This window comes from Lissotriton helveticus, chromosome 4_1, assembly GCF_964261635.1.
Source record: "Lissotriton helveticus chromosome 4_1, aLisHel1.1, whole genome shotgun sequence".
NCBI classification, from domain to species: Eukaryota; Metazoa; Chordata; class Amphibia; order Caudata; family Salamandridae; genus Lissotriton; species Lissotriton helveticus.
The window spans coordinates 745755684-745781711 of NC_136063.1; positions in this window are offsets into that span (position 1 = coordinate 745755684).

The window sequence follows — 26028 nt, forward strand, 5'->3', positions numbered from 1 at the left end:
ATCCTCTTCCTCACTTAATTCCTCTTCTGCAACATATACATTCTTATAGTACTTATTTTTTTTTTTCAAATACAATCTTGCCTTTTTGACTTTCCTAAAATCCACTAAATCTTGCCATATTTTCTTATTCTTTGTCGGAACCCCATTAACTAAGATAACCGGAGGTTCCTCTTCCACTTTTTCTACTCCAATTGTGTTAATGTTTTTCTTCAAATCTAGAGGCAAATAAACAACTCTTCCCTTTAATCCTCTCTGTAAATCTGATGGAGGCAATTTCCCTGTCTTTGGCTCCATTCTTACAATAGCCTGAAAGGGATGGATACTTTGAATCAAAATAGATTCATAAGTATTTAAATCCTTCAATTCAGAAGGAATCTCAACCAATTCCAGATTATTATGAACCGCTCTAGCAGGCATCTGGTTTTGATTTAATTTGTTACAACAATAAGTACACACACGTTGATCCGATCCCAAATCAAAACAATTTTCTACCATCAAGTATGTTGCGAAATCCTTCCATTAACTATTATTTTCCCTTTCACTTTTTGCATATAAATCCACTAACTTAGTCTGATTCTTATAATAAGTGCGTCGACAACACACACAAGTGAAATTAGGCCTCTCACTTGATTTCACCTGAAACGTGGCAATTTCCTTTTGAAAATTATCTGTACTGGAAACCTGTACACTATCTTCCACATTACCCTCTTCTTCTGGGTCAATTGCAACATTCTCCTCTTTACTTCCAAAGTAACAAAACTCAATTTCTTCACAAATATTTTTCACATCTATTTCAGAACCATGCAAAAGAGCAGCGCATAATTGTTTAAGCATAATTGCTGGACTCTTAGCATAATACAACATTCTAACTAATTTCCTCACTTTATTATGCTGCACTGCTAGCATCCTGAAATGATGAAAAACACTCTGGCATACTCTCCTGGAAAGACAAGCCAGTGAATGACCATGCAAACCTGTCACTTCTCTCACTCTGCAAGGATCTAATTCTTGCAACAACATCATTTTCTGCTTCAAACTTTTCTTATTAAATGTCCGTACAAAATCACAAAGCAAATTGATGGAATCCTGTCGTACACTGCAAATACTACTACACTTCCAGGTGTACACAGGACCCTTAGGACGTCTTCCTAAAACCTCATTACCTAACACCTCTTCTGTCTCTGTTGTCACAAGTTTTTCTTTTTCAACTGGACAACCATCTTTCACCTCATAAGCTCGACCACTGGTGTCAACTGCATGCACCAAATCATTATCCTGGAAATAACTCTCCTCATTAAAAAATGCCTCACAACTTGAACTATGCATCCATTCTCCGGAAAAAACTTCACAAAAATTACTACGATTAACTATTCTCTTCCATCTACTATTTCTTTTGAAATCATAAATTGCCTTGTTTAGCTTCCTAATTCTATTGATTATCAAAATAAATAACTTTCGTTTAATTTCAAATGCCTGATCAATAACTTTCTCAACTTTTTTTCTCTTATAAAAAACCACTTTCTGTTGACCTTTCTTAATATTTTTTAACAAATTGCCAATTATCCTGTTGCGGAACATTCGTTTACGAATGTCCCTAAACTGTTGTTTCCTTCTACTATCATGCACAGAGTTATCTCTTGCTCTAGCAGTAACATTTTTGATTGGCCTTTCCTTTCCGTTTAAATTGCTTCTCTTTTTCTGGACTAAAACATTTTCTGTAGTACTACTTTTTTTTTTACAAATGTTTCTTATGAATGATTTCGTGGTCTTACCCGGTGCTTTCTTGGTGACTTGACGATTTTTTATTGTAGAGGACTGCTGCAACAATTGATGAACCTGCTGTCTTTGACGTTTTATAGCCTTTCTGATTCTATCCTTAGACGGCATTCTCAAAATTTGAAATGATCTGCAGTTGAATCTGTGGTAAAATATAATAAAAAATGTTATTAACCACTATTACCAAACAGTAAATCAATAACAGTCATCAAAAACTTAACACACTACTTGACATTTTTACATAGAATAATTTTTAGTGATTTGGCAAATTTAGAATACACAAATAGCAGAAAAGAAATGGAATGCTTCTACATTTTACCTGTGCTGTTTTATATGTGAATCTGATCTAATTTTATGAGCATATTTTAATATTTTATTGAAGACACTACACATAACCTGTTTTTGAAGGTGTGTTTAATTTTAAATGAAACGGTTTACATTTTTACTTTTCATTTATTGTAAATTTTAAAAATAAATGTTTATAGTTCCATAGGCTCAAGCAGGTCAGCTTCCCACCCTATGTCATACAATTCTGACAAATCGGCATCCTCATCATGTTCTTCATCATCCTCAGGATTTAAATCATCCAAGGGATCTACTTCCACTGACGTTTCAATTACAAGTTCAATGATAAGGTCGAGATCAACTGATTGCTCATTATCACTCAGGGTTGATGTTGTTGTTATCTTTAAAGAAAGAGAACAACAATGAGATGTTGCAGAGTAAGAGACAAATCTCAGAGATTATAATAGTAAAATTGTTTAACAAGAGTAACATTTCGCAGCTATTATTTAGCCATGTCCAGCGATGCTGAGGAGGTGAGGCCTATGTCCAAGTTTTCAGTGAACAGGACTCATCTCTTCTTAACCTTGGATAAGCCTCACCGACTCTGTGTCCCCTGCTCATACTTAAATGTAAAGGGGCAGATTTATGTTAACTGGCGCATCCCCACGGATGCACCAGTTAATGTGCACCGCTGCTCTGCCACCCATGGTGTGCCACATTTACAATGTGGAGCACCATTGAGCAAAAACAGCACAGATGCGTCATGCATCTGTGCCGCAAAAGCAGCACATTGCAGGAATCACGTCGTAAGCGCGATATGTCTACTGCAATGCACAGGAGGAAGCCTCACATTGCATGGTGCATCACTTCTTATGCCTGTTTCAAACAGGCGTAAGGATTTGATTCAGCAATGCTATAAATCTTCTAAATTTCACTGTGTTAGTTTTACAGGGCTTTCATGCAAATAAATGCATACCCTGCAACAAAACACCTATATGAAAACTGACGCAGGTTTCATGTGGCACAGGACTTTACAGCATGACACATCTGCCTAGATGCATCAAGTTGTAAATATGTCGCCACATAGCAAATCTTTTGCACCGCCGCTGCGTCACAAAAGTGACGCACAGTGACGCAAAAGAGGCATACACCTATCATAAATCCGTCCCTAACATTTTAAATGATTGATTCAAGATGACGATAAAGTGTGGCCTATCCAGAGGTTTGTTTGAGGTGCGGCCTACTCAGGGTTGCAGATGAAATTTATGCTTGTTGAAGAGTACAGAGGAGATAATACATGTGAAGGCCTACCAATGAAGTAAGTCATATCCACTTCACTCTTGAACAAAGGCCAGACCTCTTCTGTGTCCGTGGACAGACCTAAACCTCATCTGCACAATGTCATTCGTAAACTTAGGAAACACAGGTGATGTAATTGAAAAATGTGGAGTTTCTTTTCCTCATTTCACAATCACATCACCTGTGTTTCCTTTGCTTAGGTATCTCACAGTGCAGATGGACTCTAGCATATCAAAGAGTACACAGAAGTTGAGCGTGTATACAACAATTTTGACATTTACAGAAGATTCAGCTTCTTATCTTGTTGGAGATGAAATGAGGCCTGTCTTGCAACATGGTGCATCTTTTGCATCACTGCTGCATCGGTTTCATGTGGCACGGGACTTTACAGCATGACACATCTGCCTAGATGCATCAAGTTGTAAATATGTCGCCATATAGCAAATCTTTTGCACCGCCGCTGCGTCACAAAAGTCACGCACAGTGACGCAAAAGAGGCATAAACCTATCATAAATCTGTCCCTAACATTTTAAATGATTGATTCAGGATGACGATAAGGTGTGGCCTATCCAGAGGTTTGTTTGAGGTGAGGCCTACTCAGGGTTGCAGATTAAATTTACGCTTGTTGAAGAGTACAGAGGAGATAATATATGTGAAGGCCTACCAATGAAGTAAGTCATGTCCACTTCACTCTTGAACAAAGGCCAGACCTCTTCTGTGTCCGTGGACAGACCTAAACCTCATCTGCACAATGCCATTCGTAAACTTAGGAAACACAGGTGATGTAATTGAAAAATGTGGAGTTTCTTTTCCTCATTTCACAATCACATCACCTATGTTTCCTTTGCTTAGGTATCTCACAGTGCAGATGGACTCTAGCATATCAAAGAGTACACAGAAGTTGAGCAGTGTATACAACAATTTTGACATTTACAGAAGATTCAGCTTCTTATCTTGTTGGAGATGAAATGAGGCCTGTCTTGCAACATGGTGCATGTTTTGCATCACTGCTGCATCGGTTTCATGTGGCACGGGACTTTACAGCATGACACATCTGCCTAGATGCATCAAGTTGTAAATATGTCGCCACATAGCAAATCTTTTGCACCGCCGCTGCGTCACAAAAGTGATGCACAGTGACGCAAAAGAGGCATACACCTATCATAAATCTGTCCCTAACATTTTAAATGATTGATTCAGGATGACGATAAGGTGTGGCCTATCCAGAGGTTTGTTTAGGGTGAGGCCTACTCAGGGTTGCAGATGAAATGTACGCTTGTTGAAGAGTACAGAGGAGATAATACATGTGAAGGCCTACCAATGAAGTAAGTCATGTCCACTTCACTCTTGAACAAAGGCCAGACCTCTTCTGTGTCCGTGGACAGGCCTAAACCTCATCTGCACAATGTCATTCGTAAACTTAGGAAACACAGGTGATGTAATTGAAAAATGTGGAGTTTCTTTTTCTCATTTCACAATCACATCACCTGTGTTTCCTTTGCTTAGGTATCTCATAGTGCAGATGGACTCTAGCATATCAAAGACTACGCAGAAGGTGAGAACTGTATGGAACATGGCTATGTAAGTCAAATAATCAAGATCTAAATTTGCCAAACACAGATGGGGGCGTATTTACAAGGACCTTGCACCACAGGGAAAGGTCTTAAATTAAAATGGGAAAAATAACATCAGAGAGACACAAAGGCCTTATAAATATGCCCCAAGCAACCTATGAAGCTCTAGCATTACATATCAAGAAACCTAATTGATTTCAAAAATCGTTTTTAAACACATCATCTAAATCAATTATATACCTACATTCATCGGGAAGTGACTTAAAATGCCCTAAGACACATGAAAGCGTTTTTTTAAGCCCTTGCTCCATTTTTAGATCACTTTTAACATGGCTATGTAAGTCAAATAATCAAGATCTAAATTTGCCAAAAACAGATGGGGGCGTATTTACAAGGACCTTGCACCACAGGGAAAGGTCTTAAATTAAAATGGGAAAAATAACATCAGAGAGACACAAAGGCCTTATAAATATGCCCCAAGCAACCTATGAAGCTCTAGCAGTACATATCAAGAAACCTAATTGTTTTCATAAATCGTTTTTAAACACATCATCTAAATCAATTATATACCTACATTCAAGGCGAAATGACTTAAAATGGCCTAAGACACATGAAAGCGTTTTTTTTAAGGCCCTTGCAACATTTTTGGGTCACTTTTCACATGGCTATGTTAGTCAAAGAATTAAAATCTAAATTTGCCAAGCACAGATGGGGGCATATTTACAAGGACCTTGCACCACAGAGAAAGGTCTTAAATTAAAATGTGAAAAATAACATCAGAGAGACTCAAAGGCCTTATAAATATGCCCCAAGCAACCTATGAATCTCTAGCAGTACATATCCAGAAACCTAATTGTTTTCTTAAATCGTTTTTAAACACAACATCTAAATCAATTATATACCTACATCCATGAGGAAGTGAGTTAAAATACCCTAAGACACATGAAAGCATTTTTGTAAGACCCTTGCACTATTTTTGCGTCACTTTTAACATGGCTATGTAACACAAAGAAACAAAATCTATTTGTAAAACACTTGACACAAAGCAACATTTTAAATACACAACTTTCTTCATAATGTTCTCCCTAAACCATACTATTCTCTATCTAAATTAAATGAATCTTTTCTCACCTTAGCAAATACTTTATGAGTTTCAAAACAGTCTCAGAAACACACCAAATTGTCTTTAGCAGAGCAAAAGGTATGCACTCCAGAGTCTGCAGCTATAAAAAGCACAGAAAAGCTGTAATTCATCACACATATCTCTCATGTCACCCAATCAAAACTCTTCCCTCACTTTTTTCAAATCAACACCCTTCCCCCCTCTGCCCTTTCTGCCTTTTTTGCATAGCAACCACCTCCTGAAAGACCTCTCATGTTTGCAAGTTCACACAACAATGTTTCAATTGAACTCTGAACTCTCAGTACACCTGCATATCCAGTGCAATCTTTCATAAAATGATTTTTTCTTGACCATTCAAATTACATCTTTCAAAGAACTCATCCATGCACCCTAACTTTCTGTTTTCAGCAATCAAAATCCACCAATCACTGCTACTGCTTCATTAACACAGAAACTCCACAGTTTTTTTCATTTTAAACTCTTATTTTTTCAACTGCCATTTCATTGCCACACTTCATCTGACTGCAGCAGAACCTTCTCTCACCATGTTTTCTGTCTGGATTGTTGGACATAGTTACATCTACTGGGCTCAGAGGTATGCTGATAACAGAAATTTACCTAACCTCAATTTACAAGATGTGGAAATTAAGTGGTTTGGCCACAGAGGATTAAAATGTCACCAATTGATACCATTGGTGAATACATTTATGCATTTGCCTAAACATGACCTGTTAATTGTGCACTGTGGAGGAAATGACTTGGGCACTTTGACTGGGGTAGGTCTGGAAATGCTTTTAAAGGACACCTTTGAGCAATTGATGGCACTTTTTCCTCAAACTGCCTTGGTATATTCAAATATATGCCAAAGACAGAAATGGAGGTGGTCGAACCAATTTTGTCCACAAATTGAGAAATCGAGGAAGCATGTAAACAAATCTGTTTCAGCTTACATGAGAGACCATGGAATGGGCTCCATCTACAACAATAACTTACGTTACTACATGCAAGATATCTACAGAGGAGATGGAGTTCACTTCTCAGATGAAGGGAACAGAATTTTCATTCTGAATTTAAAACTGTGCATTGGTACCTACTTATAAGTACCTAAATGTACCATAAACCCAAAAGCTCTTCTAAGAGCTACCCTACATCTGATCACTCACAATTATTATTTTACTCTAACTTTTTTCACTAATTTTCAACAAAGTACGCTCCCCGGAGCGCTACCCGGTACGCGAACCGGAAGCTAACCGCGCGAATTTTTTTAAAAAAATGATTTTTTTTCACACATATGGGCCTCCTCAGCCACCCTCAGAAAACCTAGGGGGTCAAAATACGTCTACCGTGCCCCCTTCTACCCATTCTGAACATTATTTGCCCTCCATCTTGTATCTTAATTCGACCGAAACACAAAATGGTGGACTCCCGTAACGCTGCCGGTTCGCATACCGGGGCGCTCACCGGGAAGCGCTCCATTAAAAAAGGTGGGAAAGTAATTTACAGAAGAAACCCTGGAGTCACTTTCACCAAATATAGATTAGCTCATACTACATACCAATCCCTACCATTTTCACACATTTGGTTGGAATTCCATTTAGCCATTTAGCCTGTAGACCTCTCTAAATACCCTGAGGTAAATTACTTCACAAAACACATCTGACGTGTTGGAATTGACAACTAATTAAAATGTTACTTTCATTTTCTACTTTTTTTACCTGACATTTGATTGGTTATGTACCTGAATATATATAAAAAAAGAGAGAGAAACACAGCCATTTTGACTACTACTTCCTGAACTACATTGCAAGATCATTTTCACTCACAACTTAAAGTTGTTTTTTAAAGGTAAGATATTATTTTATAAATTTGAAAACATTTTCAGATAGTTATATACTATCCCTCTGTAAGAGTTAGACATTGAGAAAGGCTTGTTTATTATAATTATGGATTGATTTAGGTTTCTGTGGTATTATTATGAATTTACATAGGCTTTCTCACAGGCACTTTTTAATAGTACTACTTCATGCCTCAAAAGTACCTGTCTGAACTTAAACCCAACAGTGCCCTATCTCTACTGATATATTTATTTTTTATTCAAATTTCAGCACAAAAATGCAAGGAGAACAGAACGTTTCCTTTGAAATTGTCCTAGACATGAATAATGAGGAAATAATTGAACCCATTGACTTGGAATTCATGGATGAATCACGAGACTATGAACTTCTACAATGTGTAGAATCTGTGGATTGTTTACTTCATTATGATGACGGTCAAATGTGGGAAGTTATGTTCACTCAACAAGAGGACATATCGGACAGTCAAATGTTAGACGTTCTATTAAATTTTGAAAAAGAATCTGAAAAATAAAATTATATTTAATATTAAAAAATTGTTTGAGTCTTTAATCATTTGTATATGTAATTCATAAACTAGTACCAAATTGATTATAATGTAAAGTCAGACTTATAGTATACTGTGCACAATTCCAGAAAATACATTTATATTTAATAATCATTAATACTGCTACTTAAATAAAAAAATAAAAAAACAACAAAAAGAACAATCAATAAACATACAATATTTCAAAATATCATAGTCTATCATTCTTTTTTCCTTATAGTACGGTCCCCGGACCGCTTCCCGGTGCGCGTACCGGGCGCTACCCACGCAAAAAAACAAAAAAAAATTATATTTTTTTTGCCCCGCTGGGCTCTTTTAAAGCCTCCACATCAAACCTAGGGGGTCAGGAAGGATCTACTATGCCCCCTTATGGTCATTTCCCCCTTTGTTTTGGCCTCCTCTTGTCTCTCGATCCTACCGAGAGACAAGATGGTGGCCGCTCCGGACTGTTTAGAATGTTGACAGACACCGGAGAGCCAATCAGCTTCGCTTCGCGAAGTTCCGTTACGCGTCAGGTACGCGAACCGGGGCGCTTCCCGGAGCGCGCTTACAGATATATATATTTTTTTTAATGTTAATTTCTCAAAATCCACTGGAGCACATATATTGAGACCTAGCAAAGGCACATCGGGCTATCAGTCCCTACAATTTTCCCAAGTTTCGTGCAAATCCATTCAGCCGTTCGGGCTAAAAGTGAGGCCAACCGCCCTATGGAAATTAACATGGGAAAAACGCGTTTTGGGACCCCCCTTTTTTCTCGGCCCCCCCTTGACGAACCCGCCCCATATTTTCAGGGGCTGCTCAGAAACAAAATGTTCCATTTTCCTGAACATTTCAGCCAATTCCGTCCACAAACGCCAAAGTTATTAGACATAGAATTTTCAAAAATCCCATAGAGAAAAAATCCTAACTATATATACCTACTGGCGACCGCCAGTAGGTAATATATATATATATATTACCTACTGGCGGTAGAATTACGGACTATAAAAATTATTATTGTTTTGTTATATATATATATATATTACCTACTGGCGGTCGCCAGTAGGTATATATAGTTAGTATTTTTTCTCTATGGGATTTTTGAAAATTCTATGTCTAATAACTTTGGCGTTTGTGGACGGAAATGGCTGAAATTTTCAGGAAAATTGAACATTTTGTTTCTGAGCAGCCCCTGAAAATTTGGGGGGGGGTTCGTCAAGGGGGGGCCGAGAAAAAAGGGGGGTCCCAAAACGCGTTTTTCCCATGTTAATTTCCATAGGGCGGTTGGCCTCACTTTTAGCCCGAACGGCTGAATGGATTTGCACGAAACTTGGCAAAATTGTAGGGACTGATAGCCCGATGTGCCTTTGCTAGGTCTCAATATATGTGCTCCAGTGGATTTTGAGAAATTAACGTTCAAAAAAAGATATATATCTGTAACAGCGGACCAGGCAGCGCTCCGGTTCGCGGACTTTACGCGTTACGGAGCTTTGTGAAGCGAAGCTGATTGGTTCTCCGGCGTCTGTAAACATTCCAAACAGTCCGTAGCGGCCGTCATCTTGTCTCTCGGTAGGATCGAGAGACAAGAGGAGGCCAAAGCGAAGGGGCAAATGACCATAAGGGGGCATAGTAGATCCTCCCTGACCCTCTAGGTTTGATGTGGAGGTTTTAAAAGGGCCCCGCGGGGCAAAAAAAAAAAATAATAATAATAATCGAACGGCTGAATGGATTTGCACGAAACCTGGCAAAATTGTAGGGACTGGTAGCCCGATGTGCCTTTGCTAGGTCTCAATATATGTGCTCCAGTGGATTTTGAGAAATTAACGTTCAAAAAAAGATATATATCTGTAACAGCGCTCCGCTTCGCGTACTTTTCGCGTAACTGAGCTTTGCAAAGCTGATTGGTTCTCCGGCGTCTGTAAACATTCCAAACAGTCCGTAGCGGCCGCCATCTTGTCTCTCGGTAGGATCGAGAGACAAGAGGAGGCCAAAGCGAAGGGGCAAATGACCATAAGGGGGCATAGTAGATCCTCCCTGACCCCCTAGGTTTGATGTGGAGGTTTTAAAAGGGCCCCGCGGGGCAAAAAAAAAAAATAATAATAATAATCGAACGGCTGAATGGATTTGCACGAAACTTGGCAAAATTGTAGGGACTGGTAGCTCGATGTGCCTTTGCTAGGTCTCAATATATGTGCTTCAGTGGATTTTGAGAAATTAACGTTCAAAAAAAGATATATATCTGTAACAGCGCTCCGCTTCGCGGAGATAAAATTATCTCTGTATTACCTAGCTGTTGCTAACACCAGTTAGCGACCGCTAGTAGGAGATAGTGACCATCTTGGGCCCCACTTTGCCTGTCAGTGATATTTATCACTAATGACATGCAAAGTGGGCATGCCAAGATGTTAGCGACTGGAAACAGTCGCTAACATCGCTATCTCCTATTACCAACTTTTGGAGATATTCGCGCTAAGCGCGAATATTTCCAAAAGCTACCACCTGCCCTGAGCAGTTCTTAGCCATGTTATCCAATGGGAGGTGGATAACATGGCTAAGAGCATTAGCTCGGTAATGCATGAATATCGGTGAGTTTTCAGCGATATTAATGCATTGCGGTCGTTTTTTATGGCATTTGCGATAAACCTTGGTAATAGCAAGGTTTATCTGCGATAATTTCTGACGATGCTTAGCGGTAAAAAATTCGTTGCTAAGCATCGTTAGGGATAAATATCGCTTAACTTTGGTAATATGCCCCAACGTCTGTTAACGTTCGATTCGAAGGAAATCAGGAAGTGTTGAAAAACATTGTCTGCGCCATCTTGCCTTTTTTCAAATGCCACACTTTTGTTGTGCACGGCAGCCATTTTAGATGACTTGACCAGACCCACTCTCTGCACGCTGTCGATCCTTAGCATGGCTCCCCACCCTCGCAAGCATCTCCCCCAGGCACTGGTCACCCTCGTTCTCTGTCTTATGCATGGGTAATAAACCTCCCCCCATCTGCGCTGCTCTTCCCTGAGAATCACACCCTGTGCCCGCCCGACACCTCCCTTTCGCCCTATTCACTACCGCACCCTCTGACACTCCTTTTCCTCTGTGTCCAATTGTCCAGGCCGGTCCTAGGCTATCAGCTAGCCCTGCAGATGTAGTTTATGGCCCCAGCTGTAAAGAATCACCCCTCTTCAAAGGAGTTATAGTAGATCAAGGCCCACACTCGATGAGATCCGTCACAGCACACGCGTTCCTACTATCTGAAAACCATCCTGTATTGTGATTGGGGAGGGGACCGAGCCTGAAGCGGAAGATTCCAGGGATGACTCTTTGTACATCAAAGTTTTTACAATTATGTGTCACGTTAAAAATATATAGCACTCCAACACAGTAGTAAGATTATAAAACTTTAATAACTTATAAATATATACAACAAAACAAAAACAGTAAAAACATATAAACATTTTTAGGGAAAAACAACGAAGTAGCGGTCGGCTGTGCGAATAGTCCCAACGCAGCACAACGTCCAGATTTCTGGACGGCACCCAGGTGATGTTGTCTGGGTGCCGCACTGATTTCGGCATCCGGCGTGGGGCGTTGCGGGGGGTGGGTCATCAGTAGCAAACTGTTGTGCGAATAGTTCCAAGGCAGCAGAACGATGGCACCAAGGTGATGTCCAGTAAGTTGCCGCACTGGTTTTGGTATCCTACAATGCTGCTCCGAAGAACGGCGTGGGGCGCCCCGGGGGGGGGGGAGGCGGCGTGAACGGGCCTCTCCAGGTGGAGTCTCGTCTGTTGTAGTGGGGCGCCCCTTTACCGTTTCAGTTGCCATTCCGTCCGCTTTTGGTCCACTGTGTCAAAAGCCGCAATTCAGCTGAGTTGCGCCCACTCTTGCGGTGCAGCGATAGGCGGCTGCCACAGGACTCTCAAAATGGCGGCAGGCTCTTTTCTTTTTGGGCCTGGTCCACTGAAATGGCCCTGGGACACCTTGCAAATCGGACGCTTGTCTGCTAGGTCTTGGACCCCATTCTCGAAAGCGTCCCCTCCGCCTTGAGGATTCAACAAAAGTTTTGGGGGCCCCCGACTCCTGCAGGCTTCTGGTGGGGAGCGGCTGCCATGATTGCTCGCGGAATGACCACGACGGAGCCACGAGATGGTGGTGCTTTCATGGTGACGCCAGCTTCAGTGTGAAACATCCAGAAACAAGGTGGGGCTTTCATCGTTTGGGAAAAAAAAAAGTTTTCATCCAATGAAAAGTGTTATTTTTAGGTCATATGATCAAGCCTTCCATCATTAGGAAACCAAAAGTAAAATGAACCAATGAAAAGTTTTATAAACAAGTCACATGACCTGTTATGCGGCATAGGTTATAAAAAGCGTAGAAAATCCGTTGGCACGTGAGGCGGCGTCAGTAGCGGACCGATGTGCGAATAGGCCGAAGGCAACACAACGCGCCAAGATCCGGATGGCACCGAGGTGGTGTCCAGCAAGTTGCAGCACTGGTGTGGCCATCCTACAATGCTGAAAGTCGGCGTGGGGCGCCCCGTTGGCCTCTGAGTTCGCGTCAGTAGCGGACCGATGTGCGAATAGGCCGAAGGCAGCACAACGCGCCAAGATCCGGATGGCACCGAGGTGGTGTCTAGTAAGTTGCCGCACTGGTGTGGCCATCCTACAATGTTGAAAGTCGGCGTGGGGCGCCCCGTTGGCCTGTGAGATGGCGTCAGTAGCGGACCGATGTGCGAATGGGGCCAAAGGCAGCGCAACAATATTTTCGGAATAGAAGACACCACAAGGCGCTGAGATGCCAAGATCCGGATGGCACCGAGGTGGTGTCTAGCAAGTTGTGGCACTGGTGTGGCCATCCTACAATGGTAAAAGTCGGCGTGGGGCGCCCTGTTGGCCTGTGAGATGGTGTCAGTAGCGGACCGATGTGCGAATGGGGCCAAAGGCAGCGCAACAATATTTTCTGACTAGAAGACACCACAAGGCGCTGAGATGCCAAGATCCGGATGGCACCGAGGTGATGTCTAGCAAGTTGCTGTACTGGTGTGGCCATCCTACAATGCTGAAACTCGGCGTGGGGCGCCCCATTAGCCTGTGAGATGGCGTCAGTAGCGGACCGATGTGCGAATGGGGCCAAAGGCAGCGCAACAATATTTTCTGAATAGAAGACACCACAAGGCGCTGAGATTCCAAGATCCGGATGGCACCGAGGTGGTGTCTAGTAAGGTGCACTGGTGTGGCTATCCTACAATGCTGAAAGTCGGCGTGGGGCGCCCTGTTGGCCTGTGAGATGGTGTCAGTAGCAGACCGATGTGCGAATGGGGCCAAAGGCAGCGCAACAATATTTTCTGACTAGAAGACACCACAAGGCGCTGAGATGCCAAGATCCGGATGGCACCGAGGTGATGTCTAGCAAGTTGCTGTACTGGTGTGGCCATCCTACAATGCTGAAACTCGGCGTGGGGCGCCCCATTAGCCTGTGAGATGGCGTCAGTAGCGGACCGATGTGCGAATGGGGCCAAAGGCAGCGCAACAATATTTTCTGAATAGAAGACACCACAAGGCGCTGAGATTCCAAGATCCGGATGGCACCGAGGTGGTGTCTAGTAAGGTGCACTGGTGTGGCTATCCTACAATGCTGAAAGTCGGCGTGGGGCGCCCCGTTGGCCTGTGAGATGGCGGCAGTAGCGGACCGATGTGCGAATGGGGCCAAAGGCAGCGCAACAATATTTTTGGAATAGAAGACACCACAAGGCGCTGAGATTCGGTTAGCACCGAGGTGGTGTCTAGCAAGCTATGCAGCTGAGTTGCGTGCGCACTTGCGGCGAATAGGTCGAAGGCAGCACAACAATGTTTTCTGAATAGAAGACACCACAAGGCGCTGAGATTCGGTTACCACCGAGGTGGTGTCTAGCAAGTTGCTGCACTGGTGTGGCCTTCCTACAATACTGCTCCGAATAACGGCGTGGGGTGCCCGAAGGGGGGGGGAGGCGGCGTGAACGGGCCTTCCTAGGTGGAGGCTCGTCTGCTGTAGTGGGGCGCCCCTTTACCGTTTCAGTTGCCATTCAGCTGAGTTTTGGCCGCTCTTGATGCTACAGCGACAGGCGGCTGCCACAGGACTCTCAAAATGGCGGCCTGTTCTTTGGATTTGGGCCTGGTCCACTAAAATGGCCCTGGGACACCTTAGAACTCAGACGCTCGATTTTTTTTTCCTTTCCTCTACATGCAAAAAAAGGTAAATGCCCGGTACGTTATACGCTTCATCTGCCACGATGTACTCTCCAGAGGAACCGGAAAAAAATATAGTTATGGTAACTATACCATGCATCGTCATATGGAGAGGTGGCACCAATTAATTATAGTGCTGCATAAAAGAGGGATTTGGAGGAGAACCCCCGACCTGCCAGTACATTCATCAAAGAAGTGGCACTGACAGCATCAGAGGCAAGGGAAACGGTCCCAAATATTTAGAAGAACTTTGGAAAGATTAAAATGACATGTTTAGATTGTGGCAAATTAATTTCATGTGGACAGATGAGTGTTACTCTATAAATACAGCATATGAACATCATCATAGTCGATGGTTGGTACAGACATTTTGACTATATCCTGGACATGCCCGTCCTCGCCCAAAATGGCGCCGGAATAAATGGGACTCGTAACTCCTTGTTGTGTACTGGTTGCAGAACCTTGAAATCACGAGATACGTATGCAGTTTTGAAGCACATGGCGGGCGGGGACGAGAATTGATTGAGTATTTCGACATCCCTATTGATATTAAGTTCTGATGTGTTATTGATTACTGTACTATTGAAAGTTCGAATTAACGTCGCGCATGGTACTTGCCCGCAAATGTATATCTAGATAATTTTATTGTAACTGGCCCTGTCGTATTTTAATTATAAAATGTACGTCCACCGATTCCGCAACTGTTAGACACCTTAGTTCTTGCAACCTAATGGCCCGCCCGTTACGTTCCTCTACAGTGTAAATGTCTACTCATCATATACGATTACAGTTTGCTCCGTGGCCGGCCCACGTGGTTATAGGCTCGTATTTGTATAATGAAATTTTCACAATAAAGGTTTTTAAAAGAAAACATGGTAGTAGTATATACATTGGTAAAGTTTTTAATAATAGTCACTGTTTTAGAATCATTAAAAGGCAAGTGAAATAAAGCAGACCAATTACATGAAGGGTAAAAGGTATAATACGCAGGAACGCAGTAAAGATAAATGGTCAAGGGCTGTTGTGTTTTCTACTCCTGCAACATAAAGTGATCGATAAGAATCTCATATTCAGGCGTATCGGCGACTAAGACAGCAGGTCGACCCTCTTTTGCTCAACGGCTCCGTCATGGGACGAAGAAACGCCCTTTTTCTCGAAAAAAGAATATATTTTACTTGCAGGACAGTTGTAAATTTTCCGGGAAAGTACATTAGCCTGGAACATTATAACATATATTTAAGAAAAAATAATGTTCGGAAGTAATAAAAAGCGTAATTTTTAGGTCATATGACCAAGCCTTTCATCATTAAAATAAGAAAAGTAAAATTAACCAATGAAAAGTTTTATTAACAAGTCACATGACCTGTTATGCTTACGTTACGCACTGCGCGTCGCGCCCCGGATGACTTCCGGATGCGCTAACGCGGCGCGTCATATGATGCATTACGCGACAACGCAGGTCCAGTATATAGTCAAAATGTCTCCACCAACCAGCGGTCGGAACACAACCCCTTTCAGCAGGCTAAATAGTTCTGTTAAATGACAACAGAAGGGACAGGCAACAAGAACCATCAGTCAAAGAGGGGAGGGCTAGTTCTTCTCTACCGGGTTACATTGGGGCGCTACCGGAACTGATCGAATTGGTAGTCTACAGTGTTTCTGGATGTTTCAGACTGAAGCTGGCGTTAGCATGAGAGCACCACCATTTCGTAGCTCCGTCGTGGCCATTCCGCGAGCAATCATGGCAGCCGCTCTTTATCGTTATTTTGGGCGGGGTGGGTGGCGGAGCCGAGCTGTATTGCAGCCATCATGGTGTGGAGTTCAGTTCATCTCACTAGTTTCGTATTTGTCATGAGGGGTTGTTCTTAATGTTTCTATTTTAGCGAGGTCAAAAAGAGATCCCATTAGTGGCCTACTGATTTTGCTCGATTCCTTTTGTTTTTTTACACGATTTTTCGCTATCTGCAAAGACTAAACAGAGTATTGCGACTCTGTGCTTGTTTGTAAATAGAGAATGAACCAAAGAGAACAATCAATCAAATGGAGAGAGAAGCAGGCACGACGGATTACAACGGGGGCAAAGGCCTGCGTTCACTACCCTTCACTATCTGCAAAGAGAGAGTACTCCTAATAGAAATGAGGGGGGGGGCAGCATTCAAAGCAGATCAGTGTGCATAAACACGAAAATGTTTTTACTTACCACGTACTTGACATTCGACAGCTTATGATATTTGCTATTAAAAAACCATTGAAATTCACTGAAAAAACCATAGGTTATAGACCATATATAGTTAGGAATTAGCATTTACAAAACCTTGAAAATTCACTGAAAAAACCATAGGTTATAGACCATATATCGTTAGGAATTAGCATTTAAAAAACCTTATTTTACTCACACAAAACCATTGAAATTCCATATATAGTTAGTTGCACTAACTATATATCGCGCACCCGCAATCCACTGCTGATGATGTCACATATTACATCATTCATGACATGGTCAGTGACATCACTGATGACATCACTGATGACATCTCAAATGACATCACTGATGACATCACTGATGACATCTCATTTGACATCAATGACCACATCACTGATGATATCATTCATGTGACAATACAATGCATCTCCTCACACTTTAATATAACCTCTGTTACACCCAGTGTTAAATACAGAGTATAATTTTTGAAACTATTGACACACCAATACTAGTTACTACATACGCACTCACTGATTCCTACGTCTACACACACATTCACTCATTCACCCATACAATCATTCATACATACAATCACTCATCTTTACAACACTATCATATGCACTCATACACCTATACAGACACTCACACTCTGCCACTCATCCATGGAGTTACTCACACACCTAGTCAGTCCTGTAAAGAATCAATCACACTTCCATTTTCTATTTTTTCCATTTTCCATTTAAACATAGAGTACCTTACATTTTCAAACATATACTAACACATACTTACTCTCTTATACAATCATTGATACAAGTACACATTGATCTGCACAGAGTCACACATCTCCCAGCCAGCCACACACACACTCAGTCTCCCATACAAATACTTGGACAATCAATCAATAACCCATATAGTTACTCATATAGCTACTGATCAACACATGCAGCAGTTTACAGAACAACAGACATAATGATGCACAAATTAAGACAGTTTAGTCACTAACCCATGCACTCAGTGAGACACATTTAATCACTCACTCATACAGTCAGTCACGCACCTAAATCCTTCATCCAGACACTTATACATCTACTCATTCTTCAATATGTAAAACATATTTAAACTTTACAGAAACACACAGTCAATGGATGATGTCATCAGTGATGTCATCAGTGATGTCATTTGAGATGTCATCAGTGATGTCATCAGTGATGTCACTGACCATGTCATGAATGATGTAATATGTGACATCATCAGAAGTGGATTGCGGGTGCGCGATATATAGTTAGTGCAACTAACTATATATGGAATTTCAATGGTTTTGTGTGAGTAAAATAAGGTTTTTTAAATGCTAATTCCTAACGATATATGGTCTATAACCTATGGTTTTTTCAGTGAATTTTCAAGGTTTTGTAAATGCTAATTCCTAACTATATATGGTCTATAACCTATGGTTTTTTCAGTGAATATATATATATATATATATATATATATATATATATATATATATATATATATATATATATATATATATATATGATAGTCCAACTTTGTTTTAACCAGATTTTAATTAGCAGTTGACTGGAAACTCAATAAAAATGAAAATGGCTCTCTAAGGCAGGCAAACAAACAAGCCTAAGAACTCACCTGTTTCTCCCTGTCAAAACAGCTACAACCTAAGTTCTTTTAATTGCAGTGTTGAGAGGCTATACCAGAAGAGTGAGAGAAATAGATGAACTGGTGAAATAATAACAATAGGATTTATAAAGAGGATCCTAACATTTACATTCACACGTATGGGTGGAATGCACAATCTCTGAAATTCTAATTTCAGTACAAGTTTAGGAAAAGTTACTTGTCACAGAAACCGGAAAACCTGCGGGAAGACAGACTGTGCAACGTAAAATCCGCACAGGCGAACTGCCGATGAATAATGTCCGCACATGATTGACACTCTATGGAAAAGTACCTCATAAATACGTGCTAGAAGAGAATTAGGCCCTAAAGCGCTACTCCAAGCACACAGCTGCCAACCCGAAGCGCCATCCTTTTAGACAGGAAAACATCAAGGCTTCGCGGGTTGCGAAGCACAGCCATAACTAAACCCCGCGACGAGAAACATCGACGAGCCTCTCCCTCTGCACTTCCTGTTCCCCGCCAATGGGAATACAAGTGCCGTCAGCGGATTCTAGCGAATGTGACATAGAAACACATCCACAGCACTTACAGTCTTGCTTTGCGTTTGATCTCATGTGACACTTGATTAGCCGAGAGGACCGCAATGATGGAAAGAGATGTTGACAACTGCATTGTATTTGATTTGTTCTAAGCTGCAGGAGCGCCATGGACTTCGGAGACCATAGTGCTTTGTTGTGACACTGAATCTAGGCCAGCTATTTAGGCTGTGAGACACAAAGCGCCACAGGGACATTGAAGCACAAAGAGTTTTGAGACAGTGATGGCCAAGTGTTTTTGCATGGCATGATTTCTAGGACATGTATGAAAGCTAAATATCGACGAGGTAGACAGCTGTTTCTTTAATGCCCTATACCCATAGTCCAGACATGTGCAGGCCTGTCTGAGAAAAGCAGCAAATCCTCGCACTCAAGAACCTTCTCACATTTACCTTCAGAAAGGCATATTGTATTTGAGTCCAATGAAAATGTTAAAACTTTAATCAAGCATTACCCTAAAGAAAACAGTGTTCAGTGGAGGCCTGATACCACCGCTAATATTAATGGAGTTCCTTCCACCAGCTGCCCTTGGGTATCTCATTTCTGTATATTTGAAATATACATGTTTCCGTTCAAATTGCACATTAACTGTTATATTTGTATTTTATTTTTATTTTGTCTTGCTGTGTGCCTTTAAGCTTGAAATAGTCTGCATGTGTATCGCAATACAAATTAAATAAATACAAAGTTTAATACGTGCAAGCTGCATCCTGCAGCTGTTAGCATACATTCCATAAAAATACGTACTTATTTTCTTAAATTATCTAAACCCTAATGTAAACAAGAAATCCAGTCTGGTTCGTAGAGTGACAGACTGAGAATGAGGAGTGATCATTAAGTTTACCTCTAGCACAATGCAACGACGGACAGCTCACAAAGATGAAACAGCGGGAGTCAGTCGCACAGTGCAGTGCTTTATTGGTGCCCCCCAACAGAATATGTAGGTGCCAGGTGCATGCTATATATACACATTCATTGGTGGCATCTAAGCTTGAGGCCAGGGGCTTATTTGGGCAACATCCTTACACGCTTGAGGTTACCAAATTGCCAATTGCAAGTTTTAGAGTGCACATTCTGCATCATTCAACCAATGTCGGGTGTTCATGTCTACTTTTGGCGCAGAAGCCAATACAAAATATATATATATATATTACCTACTGGCGGTCGCCAGTAGGTATATATAGTTAGGATTGTTTTCCATAGGGAAATTGCAACATTCTATTGGGAATAACTTTGGCGCCGGTTGAGGGATCTGCCTGTAATTTTCCTTAACTTTGCCTCGCTGCGCTCCGCTCCTTCCCTGAAAGTTTCAGGGGGATTCGTCAAGCGGGGGCCGAGATAAAAGGGGGGTCCCAAAACGTGTTTTCCCCATGTTAATTTCCATAGGGCGGTTGGACTCACTTTTAGCCCGAACGGCTGAATGGATTTCCACCAAACTTGGCAAAATTGTAGGGACTGATACCCCGATGTGCCTTTGCTATGTCTCAAGATATATGCTCCAGTGGTTTTTACGAAAATTAACTTTGAAAAAATATATATTGGGCTACATTGGGCTATATATATGTTAGAGCCCAAATGTAGCCCAATGTAGCCCAATGTAGCCCAATGTAGCCCAAAGATGGCCACCAGAGACAAAAAAAACAAATGTAGCCCAAATATCAGCCAGATGTAGCCCAACTATAGCCCAATGACAGAATGTCCCAGAGTGTTCTAAAGAACAACTAGAGCGCTAACAGTCTTACTTATGACAAAAGTATGGCACACCTGAAGTCATCTTGATTGGAATAAAGTGTTAACACTTAAAACATTTAATTTGCAAAGGAACAAAATGAGTGGGTTCATTTTGCCATAGAAATTATGATTAGTGCTGAAGAAAGAAAAATTAGGGCACATTTCGCCAGTAGGTATATATAGTTAGGATTGTTTTCCATAGGGAAATTGCAACATTCTATTGGTAATAACTTTGGCGCCGGTTGAGGGATCTGCCTGTAATTTTCTTTAACTTTGCCGCGCTGCGCTCCGCTCCTTCCCTGAAAGTTTCGGGGGGATTCGTCAAGCGGGGGCCGAGATAAAAGGCGGGTCCCAAAACGTGTTTTCCCCATGTTAATTTCCATAGGGCGGTTGGACTCACTTTTAGCCCGAATGGCTGAATGGATTTTCACCAAACTTGGCAAAATTGTAGGGACTGGTACCCCGATGTGCCTTTGCTATGTCTCAAGATATATGCTCCAGTGGTTTTTACAAAAATTAACTTTGAAACAATATATATTGGGCTACATTGGGCTATATATATGTTAGAGCCCAAATGTAGCCCAATGTAGCCCAATGTAGCCCAAAGATGGCCACCAGCGACAAAAAAACAAATGTAGCCCAAATATCAGCCAGATGTAGCCCAACTATAGCCCAATGACAGAATGCACCAGAGTGTTCTAAAGAACAACTAGAGCGCTAACAGTCTTACTTATGAAAAAAGTATGGCACACCTGAAGTCATCTTGATTGGAATAAAGTGTTAACACTTAAAACATTTAATTTGCAAAGGAACAAAATGAGGGGGTTCATTTTGCCATAGAAATTATGATTAGTGCTGAAGAAAGAAAAATTAGGGCACATTTTGAGTGACTTCTCAAATCCTCTTATATTTCATTAAAAAAATTCTGATATGCAGTCTCCCAAGATGGCCACCAGAGACAAAAAAGCCCAAATGTAGCCCAAATATCAGCCAGATGTAGCCCAACTATAGCCCAATGACAGAATGTCCCAGAGTGTTCTAAAGAACAACTAGAACGCTAACAGTCTTACTTATGACAAAAGTATGGCACACCTGAAGTCATCTTGATTGGGATAAAGTGGTAACACTTAATACATTTAATTTGAAAAGGAACAAAAGGAGGGGTTTCATTTTGCCATAGAAATTATATATATATATATATATATATATTCACTGAAAAAACCATAGGTTACACACCAGTTATAGTTAGAAATTAGCATTTAAAAAACCTTTGAAATTCACTGAAAAAACCATAGGTTTCACACCAGTTATAGTTAGGAATTAGCATTTAAAAAACCTATTAAATTGACTGAAAAAACCATAGGTTTGACACCAGTTATAGTTAGCTGAACATTTTACTCATACACACACACACCCCACACACATACCCCCCACACACACACACACCTCACACCCACCCCCCCCACACACACCCCCCACACATACCTCACACACCCACACCTCCACCCATACCCAAACACACCACACACCCACACCCCACACACACACCTTACACCCCCACACCCCCACCTACACCCACACACCCCACACACCCCCACCCACACACACCTCACTCCCCCACACACACACACCTCACAGACACACCCCACACATCCCCCACACACACCTAACCCCCCCACACACACACACCTCTGACACCCACACACACACACACACACACCACACACACCTCACAACACACACTCACATACACTCCTCACACACACACACCCCCACACACACACACACCCACACACACACACCCACATATCCTACACACACACATCCCACACACATACCCCCACACACACACACCCCACACCCACCCCCCACACACACACACTCACACTCATTATTATTATTTTTTTTTTAGGGGGTGCGTGCCCTGGTACACGTATCGGTACACGTACCGGTACGCGTACCCTGGAGAAAAAAAGAAAGACAGAGTTTTTTTTAAATGTAGCATTTTTATATAAATTGGAGGTAGCCTGCGACTTTAAAAAAAAAAAAAAAAAATGTTGCCTTGGGGGTCCTTGTGGGACCCCCTGAGCAGGCCTAGGGGGTCAGGGTGCTTCTACTCTGGCCCCTTTGCGAGTTTCACACCTTTGTTTCACTGCTTTCTTGTGCCTTGGTACTAACAAGGCACAAGATGGCTGCCAACACTTCCTGATTTTGAGTGTTGACAGACAGTGGTAGCCAATCAGCATGCCTTACCGAGAAATCTGCATGGTCATTGGCTGTCAACACTTCTAACCAGGAGGTGTTGGCATCCATCTTGTGCTAGTGTTGACAGACAGTGACAGCCAATCAGCATGCCTCCCCGAGAAAGCTGCATGCTCATTGGCTGTCAACACTTCTAACCAGGAAGTGTTGGCATCCATCTTGGGTCTTAGTAGACTGAGGCACAAGAAAGCAGAAAAACAAACGTGTAGAACACAAAAAGGGGTCAGGGTAGAAACACCCTGACCCCTTAGGGCTGCTCAGGTGGTCCCACTAGGATATTAATATATTTAAACGTTATCTGCTAATAGAATTAGCATTAAAAAAAACTTTGAAATTCACTGAAAAAAACATAGGTTTCAGGCCTTATATAGTTAGAAATTAGCATTTAAAAAACCTTTGAAATTCACTGACAAAACCATAGGTTTCAGTCCTTATATAGTTAGGAATTAGCATTTTAAAAACCTTGCGAATTCACTGAAAAAACCATAGGTTTCAGGCCTTATATAGTTAGGAATTAGCATTTAAAAAACCTTTGAAATTCACTGAAAAAAACATAGGTTTCAGGCCTTATATAGTTAGGAAATAGCATTTAAAAAAACCTTGCAAATTCACTGAAAAAACCATAGGTTTCAGGCCTTATATAGTTAGGAATTGGCATTTAAAAAACCTTGCAAATTCACTGAAAAAACCATAGGTTTCAGGCCTTATATAGTTAGGAATTAGCATTTAAAAAACCTTTGAAATTCACTGAAAAAACCATAGGTTTCAGGAGTTATATAGTTAGGAATTAGCTTTTACAAAACCTTTGAAATTCACTCAAAAAACTATAAGTTTTAGTGGTGTTATAGTTAGCTGGACATTTTACTCATACAAAACCATTGAAATTGCTCCTATATAGTTAGTTGTACTAACTATATTTCGCGCACCCGCAATCCACTGCTGATGATGTCACATATTAGATCATTCATGACATGGTCAGTGACATCAGTGATGACATCTCAAATGACATCACTGATGACATCACTGATGACATCATCCACGTGACAATCACATACACCTTTTCATACACTATTACAATGTTTCATCACTCTTTGTAAAATACAGAGTATCATATTTAAATCCATTGTCACAGCAATACAAGTATCTAAAACCCACTCAGTAATTCATAGATGTATAAACACATCTAATCACTTACCTATGGATTCACTCATACATGCTGTCAATGAACAATAGAACACTATCAAAAATACTTATACATCTATATCGACATTAAACAACAGCACGCATCCTATTCACATATGAAGTCATCCTACTCACTTATGCAAACAATGGATCATACTTACATATTTACTTAGCAAAACACTTATACAAACACCACTTCTTCTATTCATTTAGATAGCTAGTCATACTTAGTGAATTATAAAATCATTATTACAAGTATAATTAATTAATTAATTAATTAATTGTGGGTTTATATAGCGCTAGAATCAACTCCCGGAGGAGTATCTCCGCGCTTCGACCGCTGGGGAACCCGTCCTGGCTCACCCTGAGAGATGGTCCCTAATGGGTATCTCTAAGGTGCGACCAAGCATCCCCGGCGGTCTGGGGGGCCGTTGTGAAGATGAGGCAAGCTAATGCCCAGAGTTGCCGAGTGTGGTCCCTGACTGGAGTAGGCACCGAGGCGAGAATTATCGAGCCCGCTGACCCTGGTCCACGACCCTGCCGCGTCGGGAATCGAACCCTGGTCCCAGGCCGTCCTCTGCTTACGGGTCTGCCGCCTCTAACCAGTGAGCCACACCACTCCACACCACTATACAGTTATCCATACAGTCACTCACACAATCATTGTGTCTTATGTATACTTATTTATATACAACAACTGACACATACACTGCCTTTTATTTTTCTAGTTTGTTGGACCTGTATTTAAGAAATATATTTGCTCATCACCACACCCATAAAGAGATTCCCTCACCCAAACTGTTAGAACATGTAGTTTTAACTTCATATATCTACTGAATCAACTATTCACACATCTTTGGACAGTCACACACCCCCCACCGAACCACACACACTTTCACACTCCCATACAAATACTCAGTTAACTAATCAATAACTAATATAGACTTTCACATAGCTAGTAACCAACTGTAGAATCAGTTTACACAACAACTGACAAAGTGATACAGATATTCACACAGTTTAGTCACTATCCACTATATTTAGTGAGACATTATAAATTGGTCAAGTAAACAGTCAATTACACTGCTACTAAATCCTCCATCCAAATATTTATTTATATATATCCACTCATTCTTCTATGCAAATTGTTATATATATAATGCATATTTAAATAACGAAGCAAACCACATTCGCTGGATGATGTAATCAGTGATGTCATCAGTGATGTCATTTGAGATGTCATCAGTGATATCACTGACCATGTCATGAATGATTTAATATGTGACATCATCAGCAGTGGATTGTGGGTGCGCGAAATATAGTTAGTACAACTAACTATATAGGAGCAATTTCAATGGTTTTGTATGAGTAAAATGTCCAGCTAACTATAACACCACTAAAACTTATAGTTTTTTGAGTGAATTTTAAAGGTTTTGTAAAAGCTAATTCCTAACTATATAACTCCTGAAACCTATGGTTTTTTCAGTGAATATATATATATATATATATATATATATATATATATCGTTCATCCTTTACTTGTACCCATACGCGTTATTTTACATTTACAAATCAAGAACATTTTCTTTTATGCCAGCTTCAATCCATTGATTTGAATATTTTCTCAGAATGTGATAAGTAAACTCACCATACTCATAGTTATTTTTAAGGTCGTATTTCAGTAATGAAGACATGAGTCAAAGTGATATGATAATGGAGGAAACACCAACACTGTGTTTTCAAGCTTTTCCTCCAATA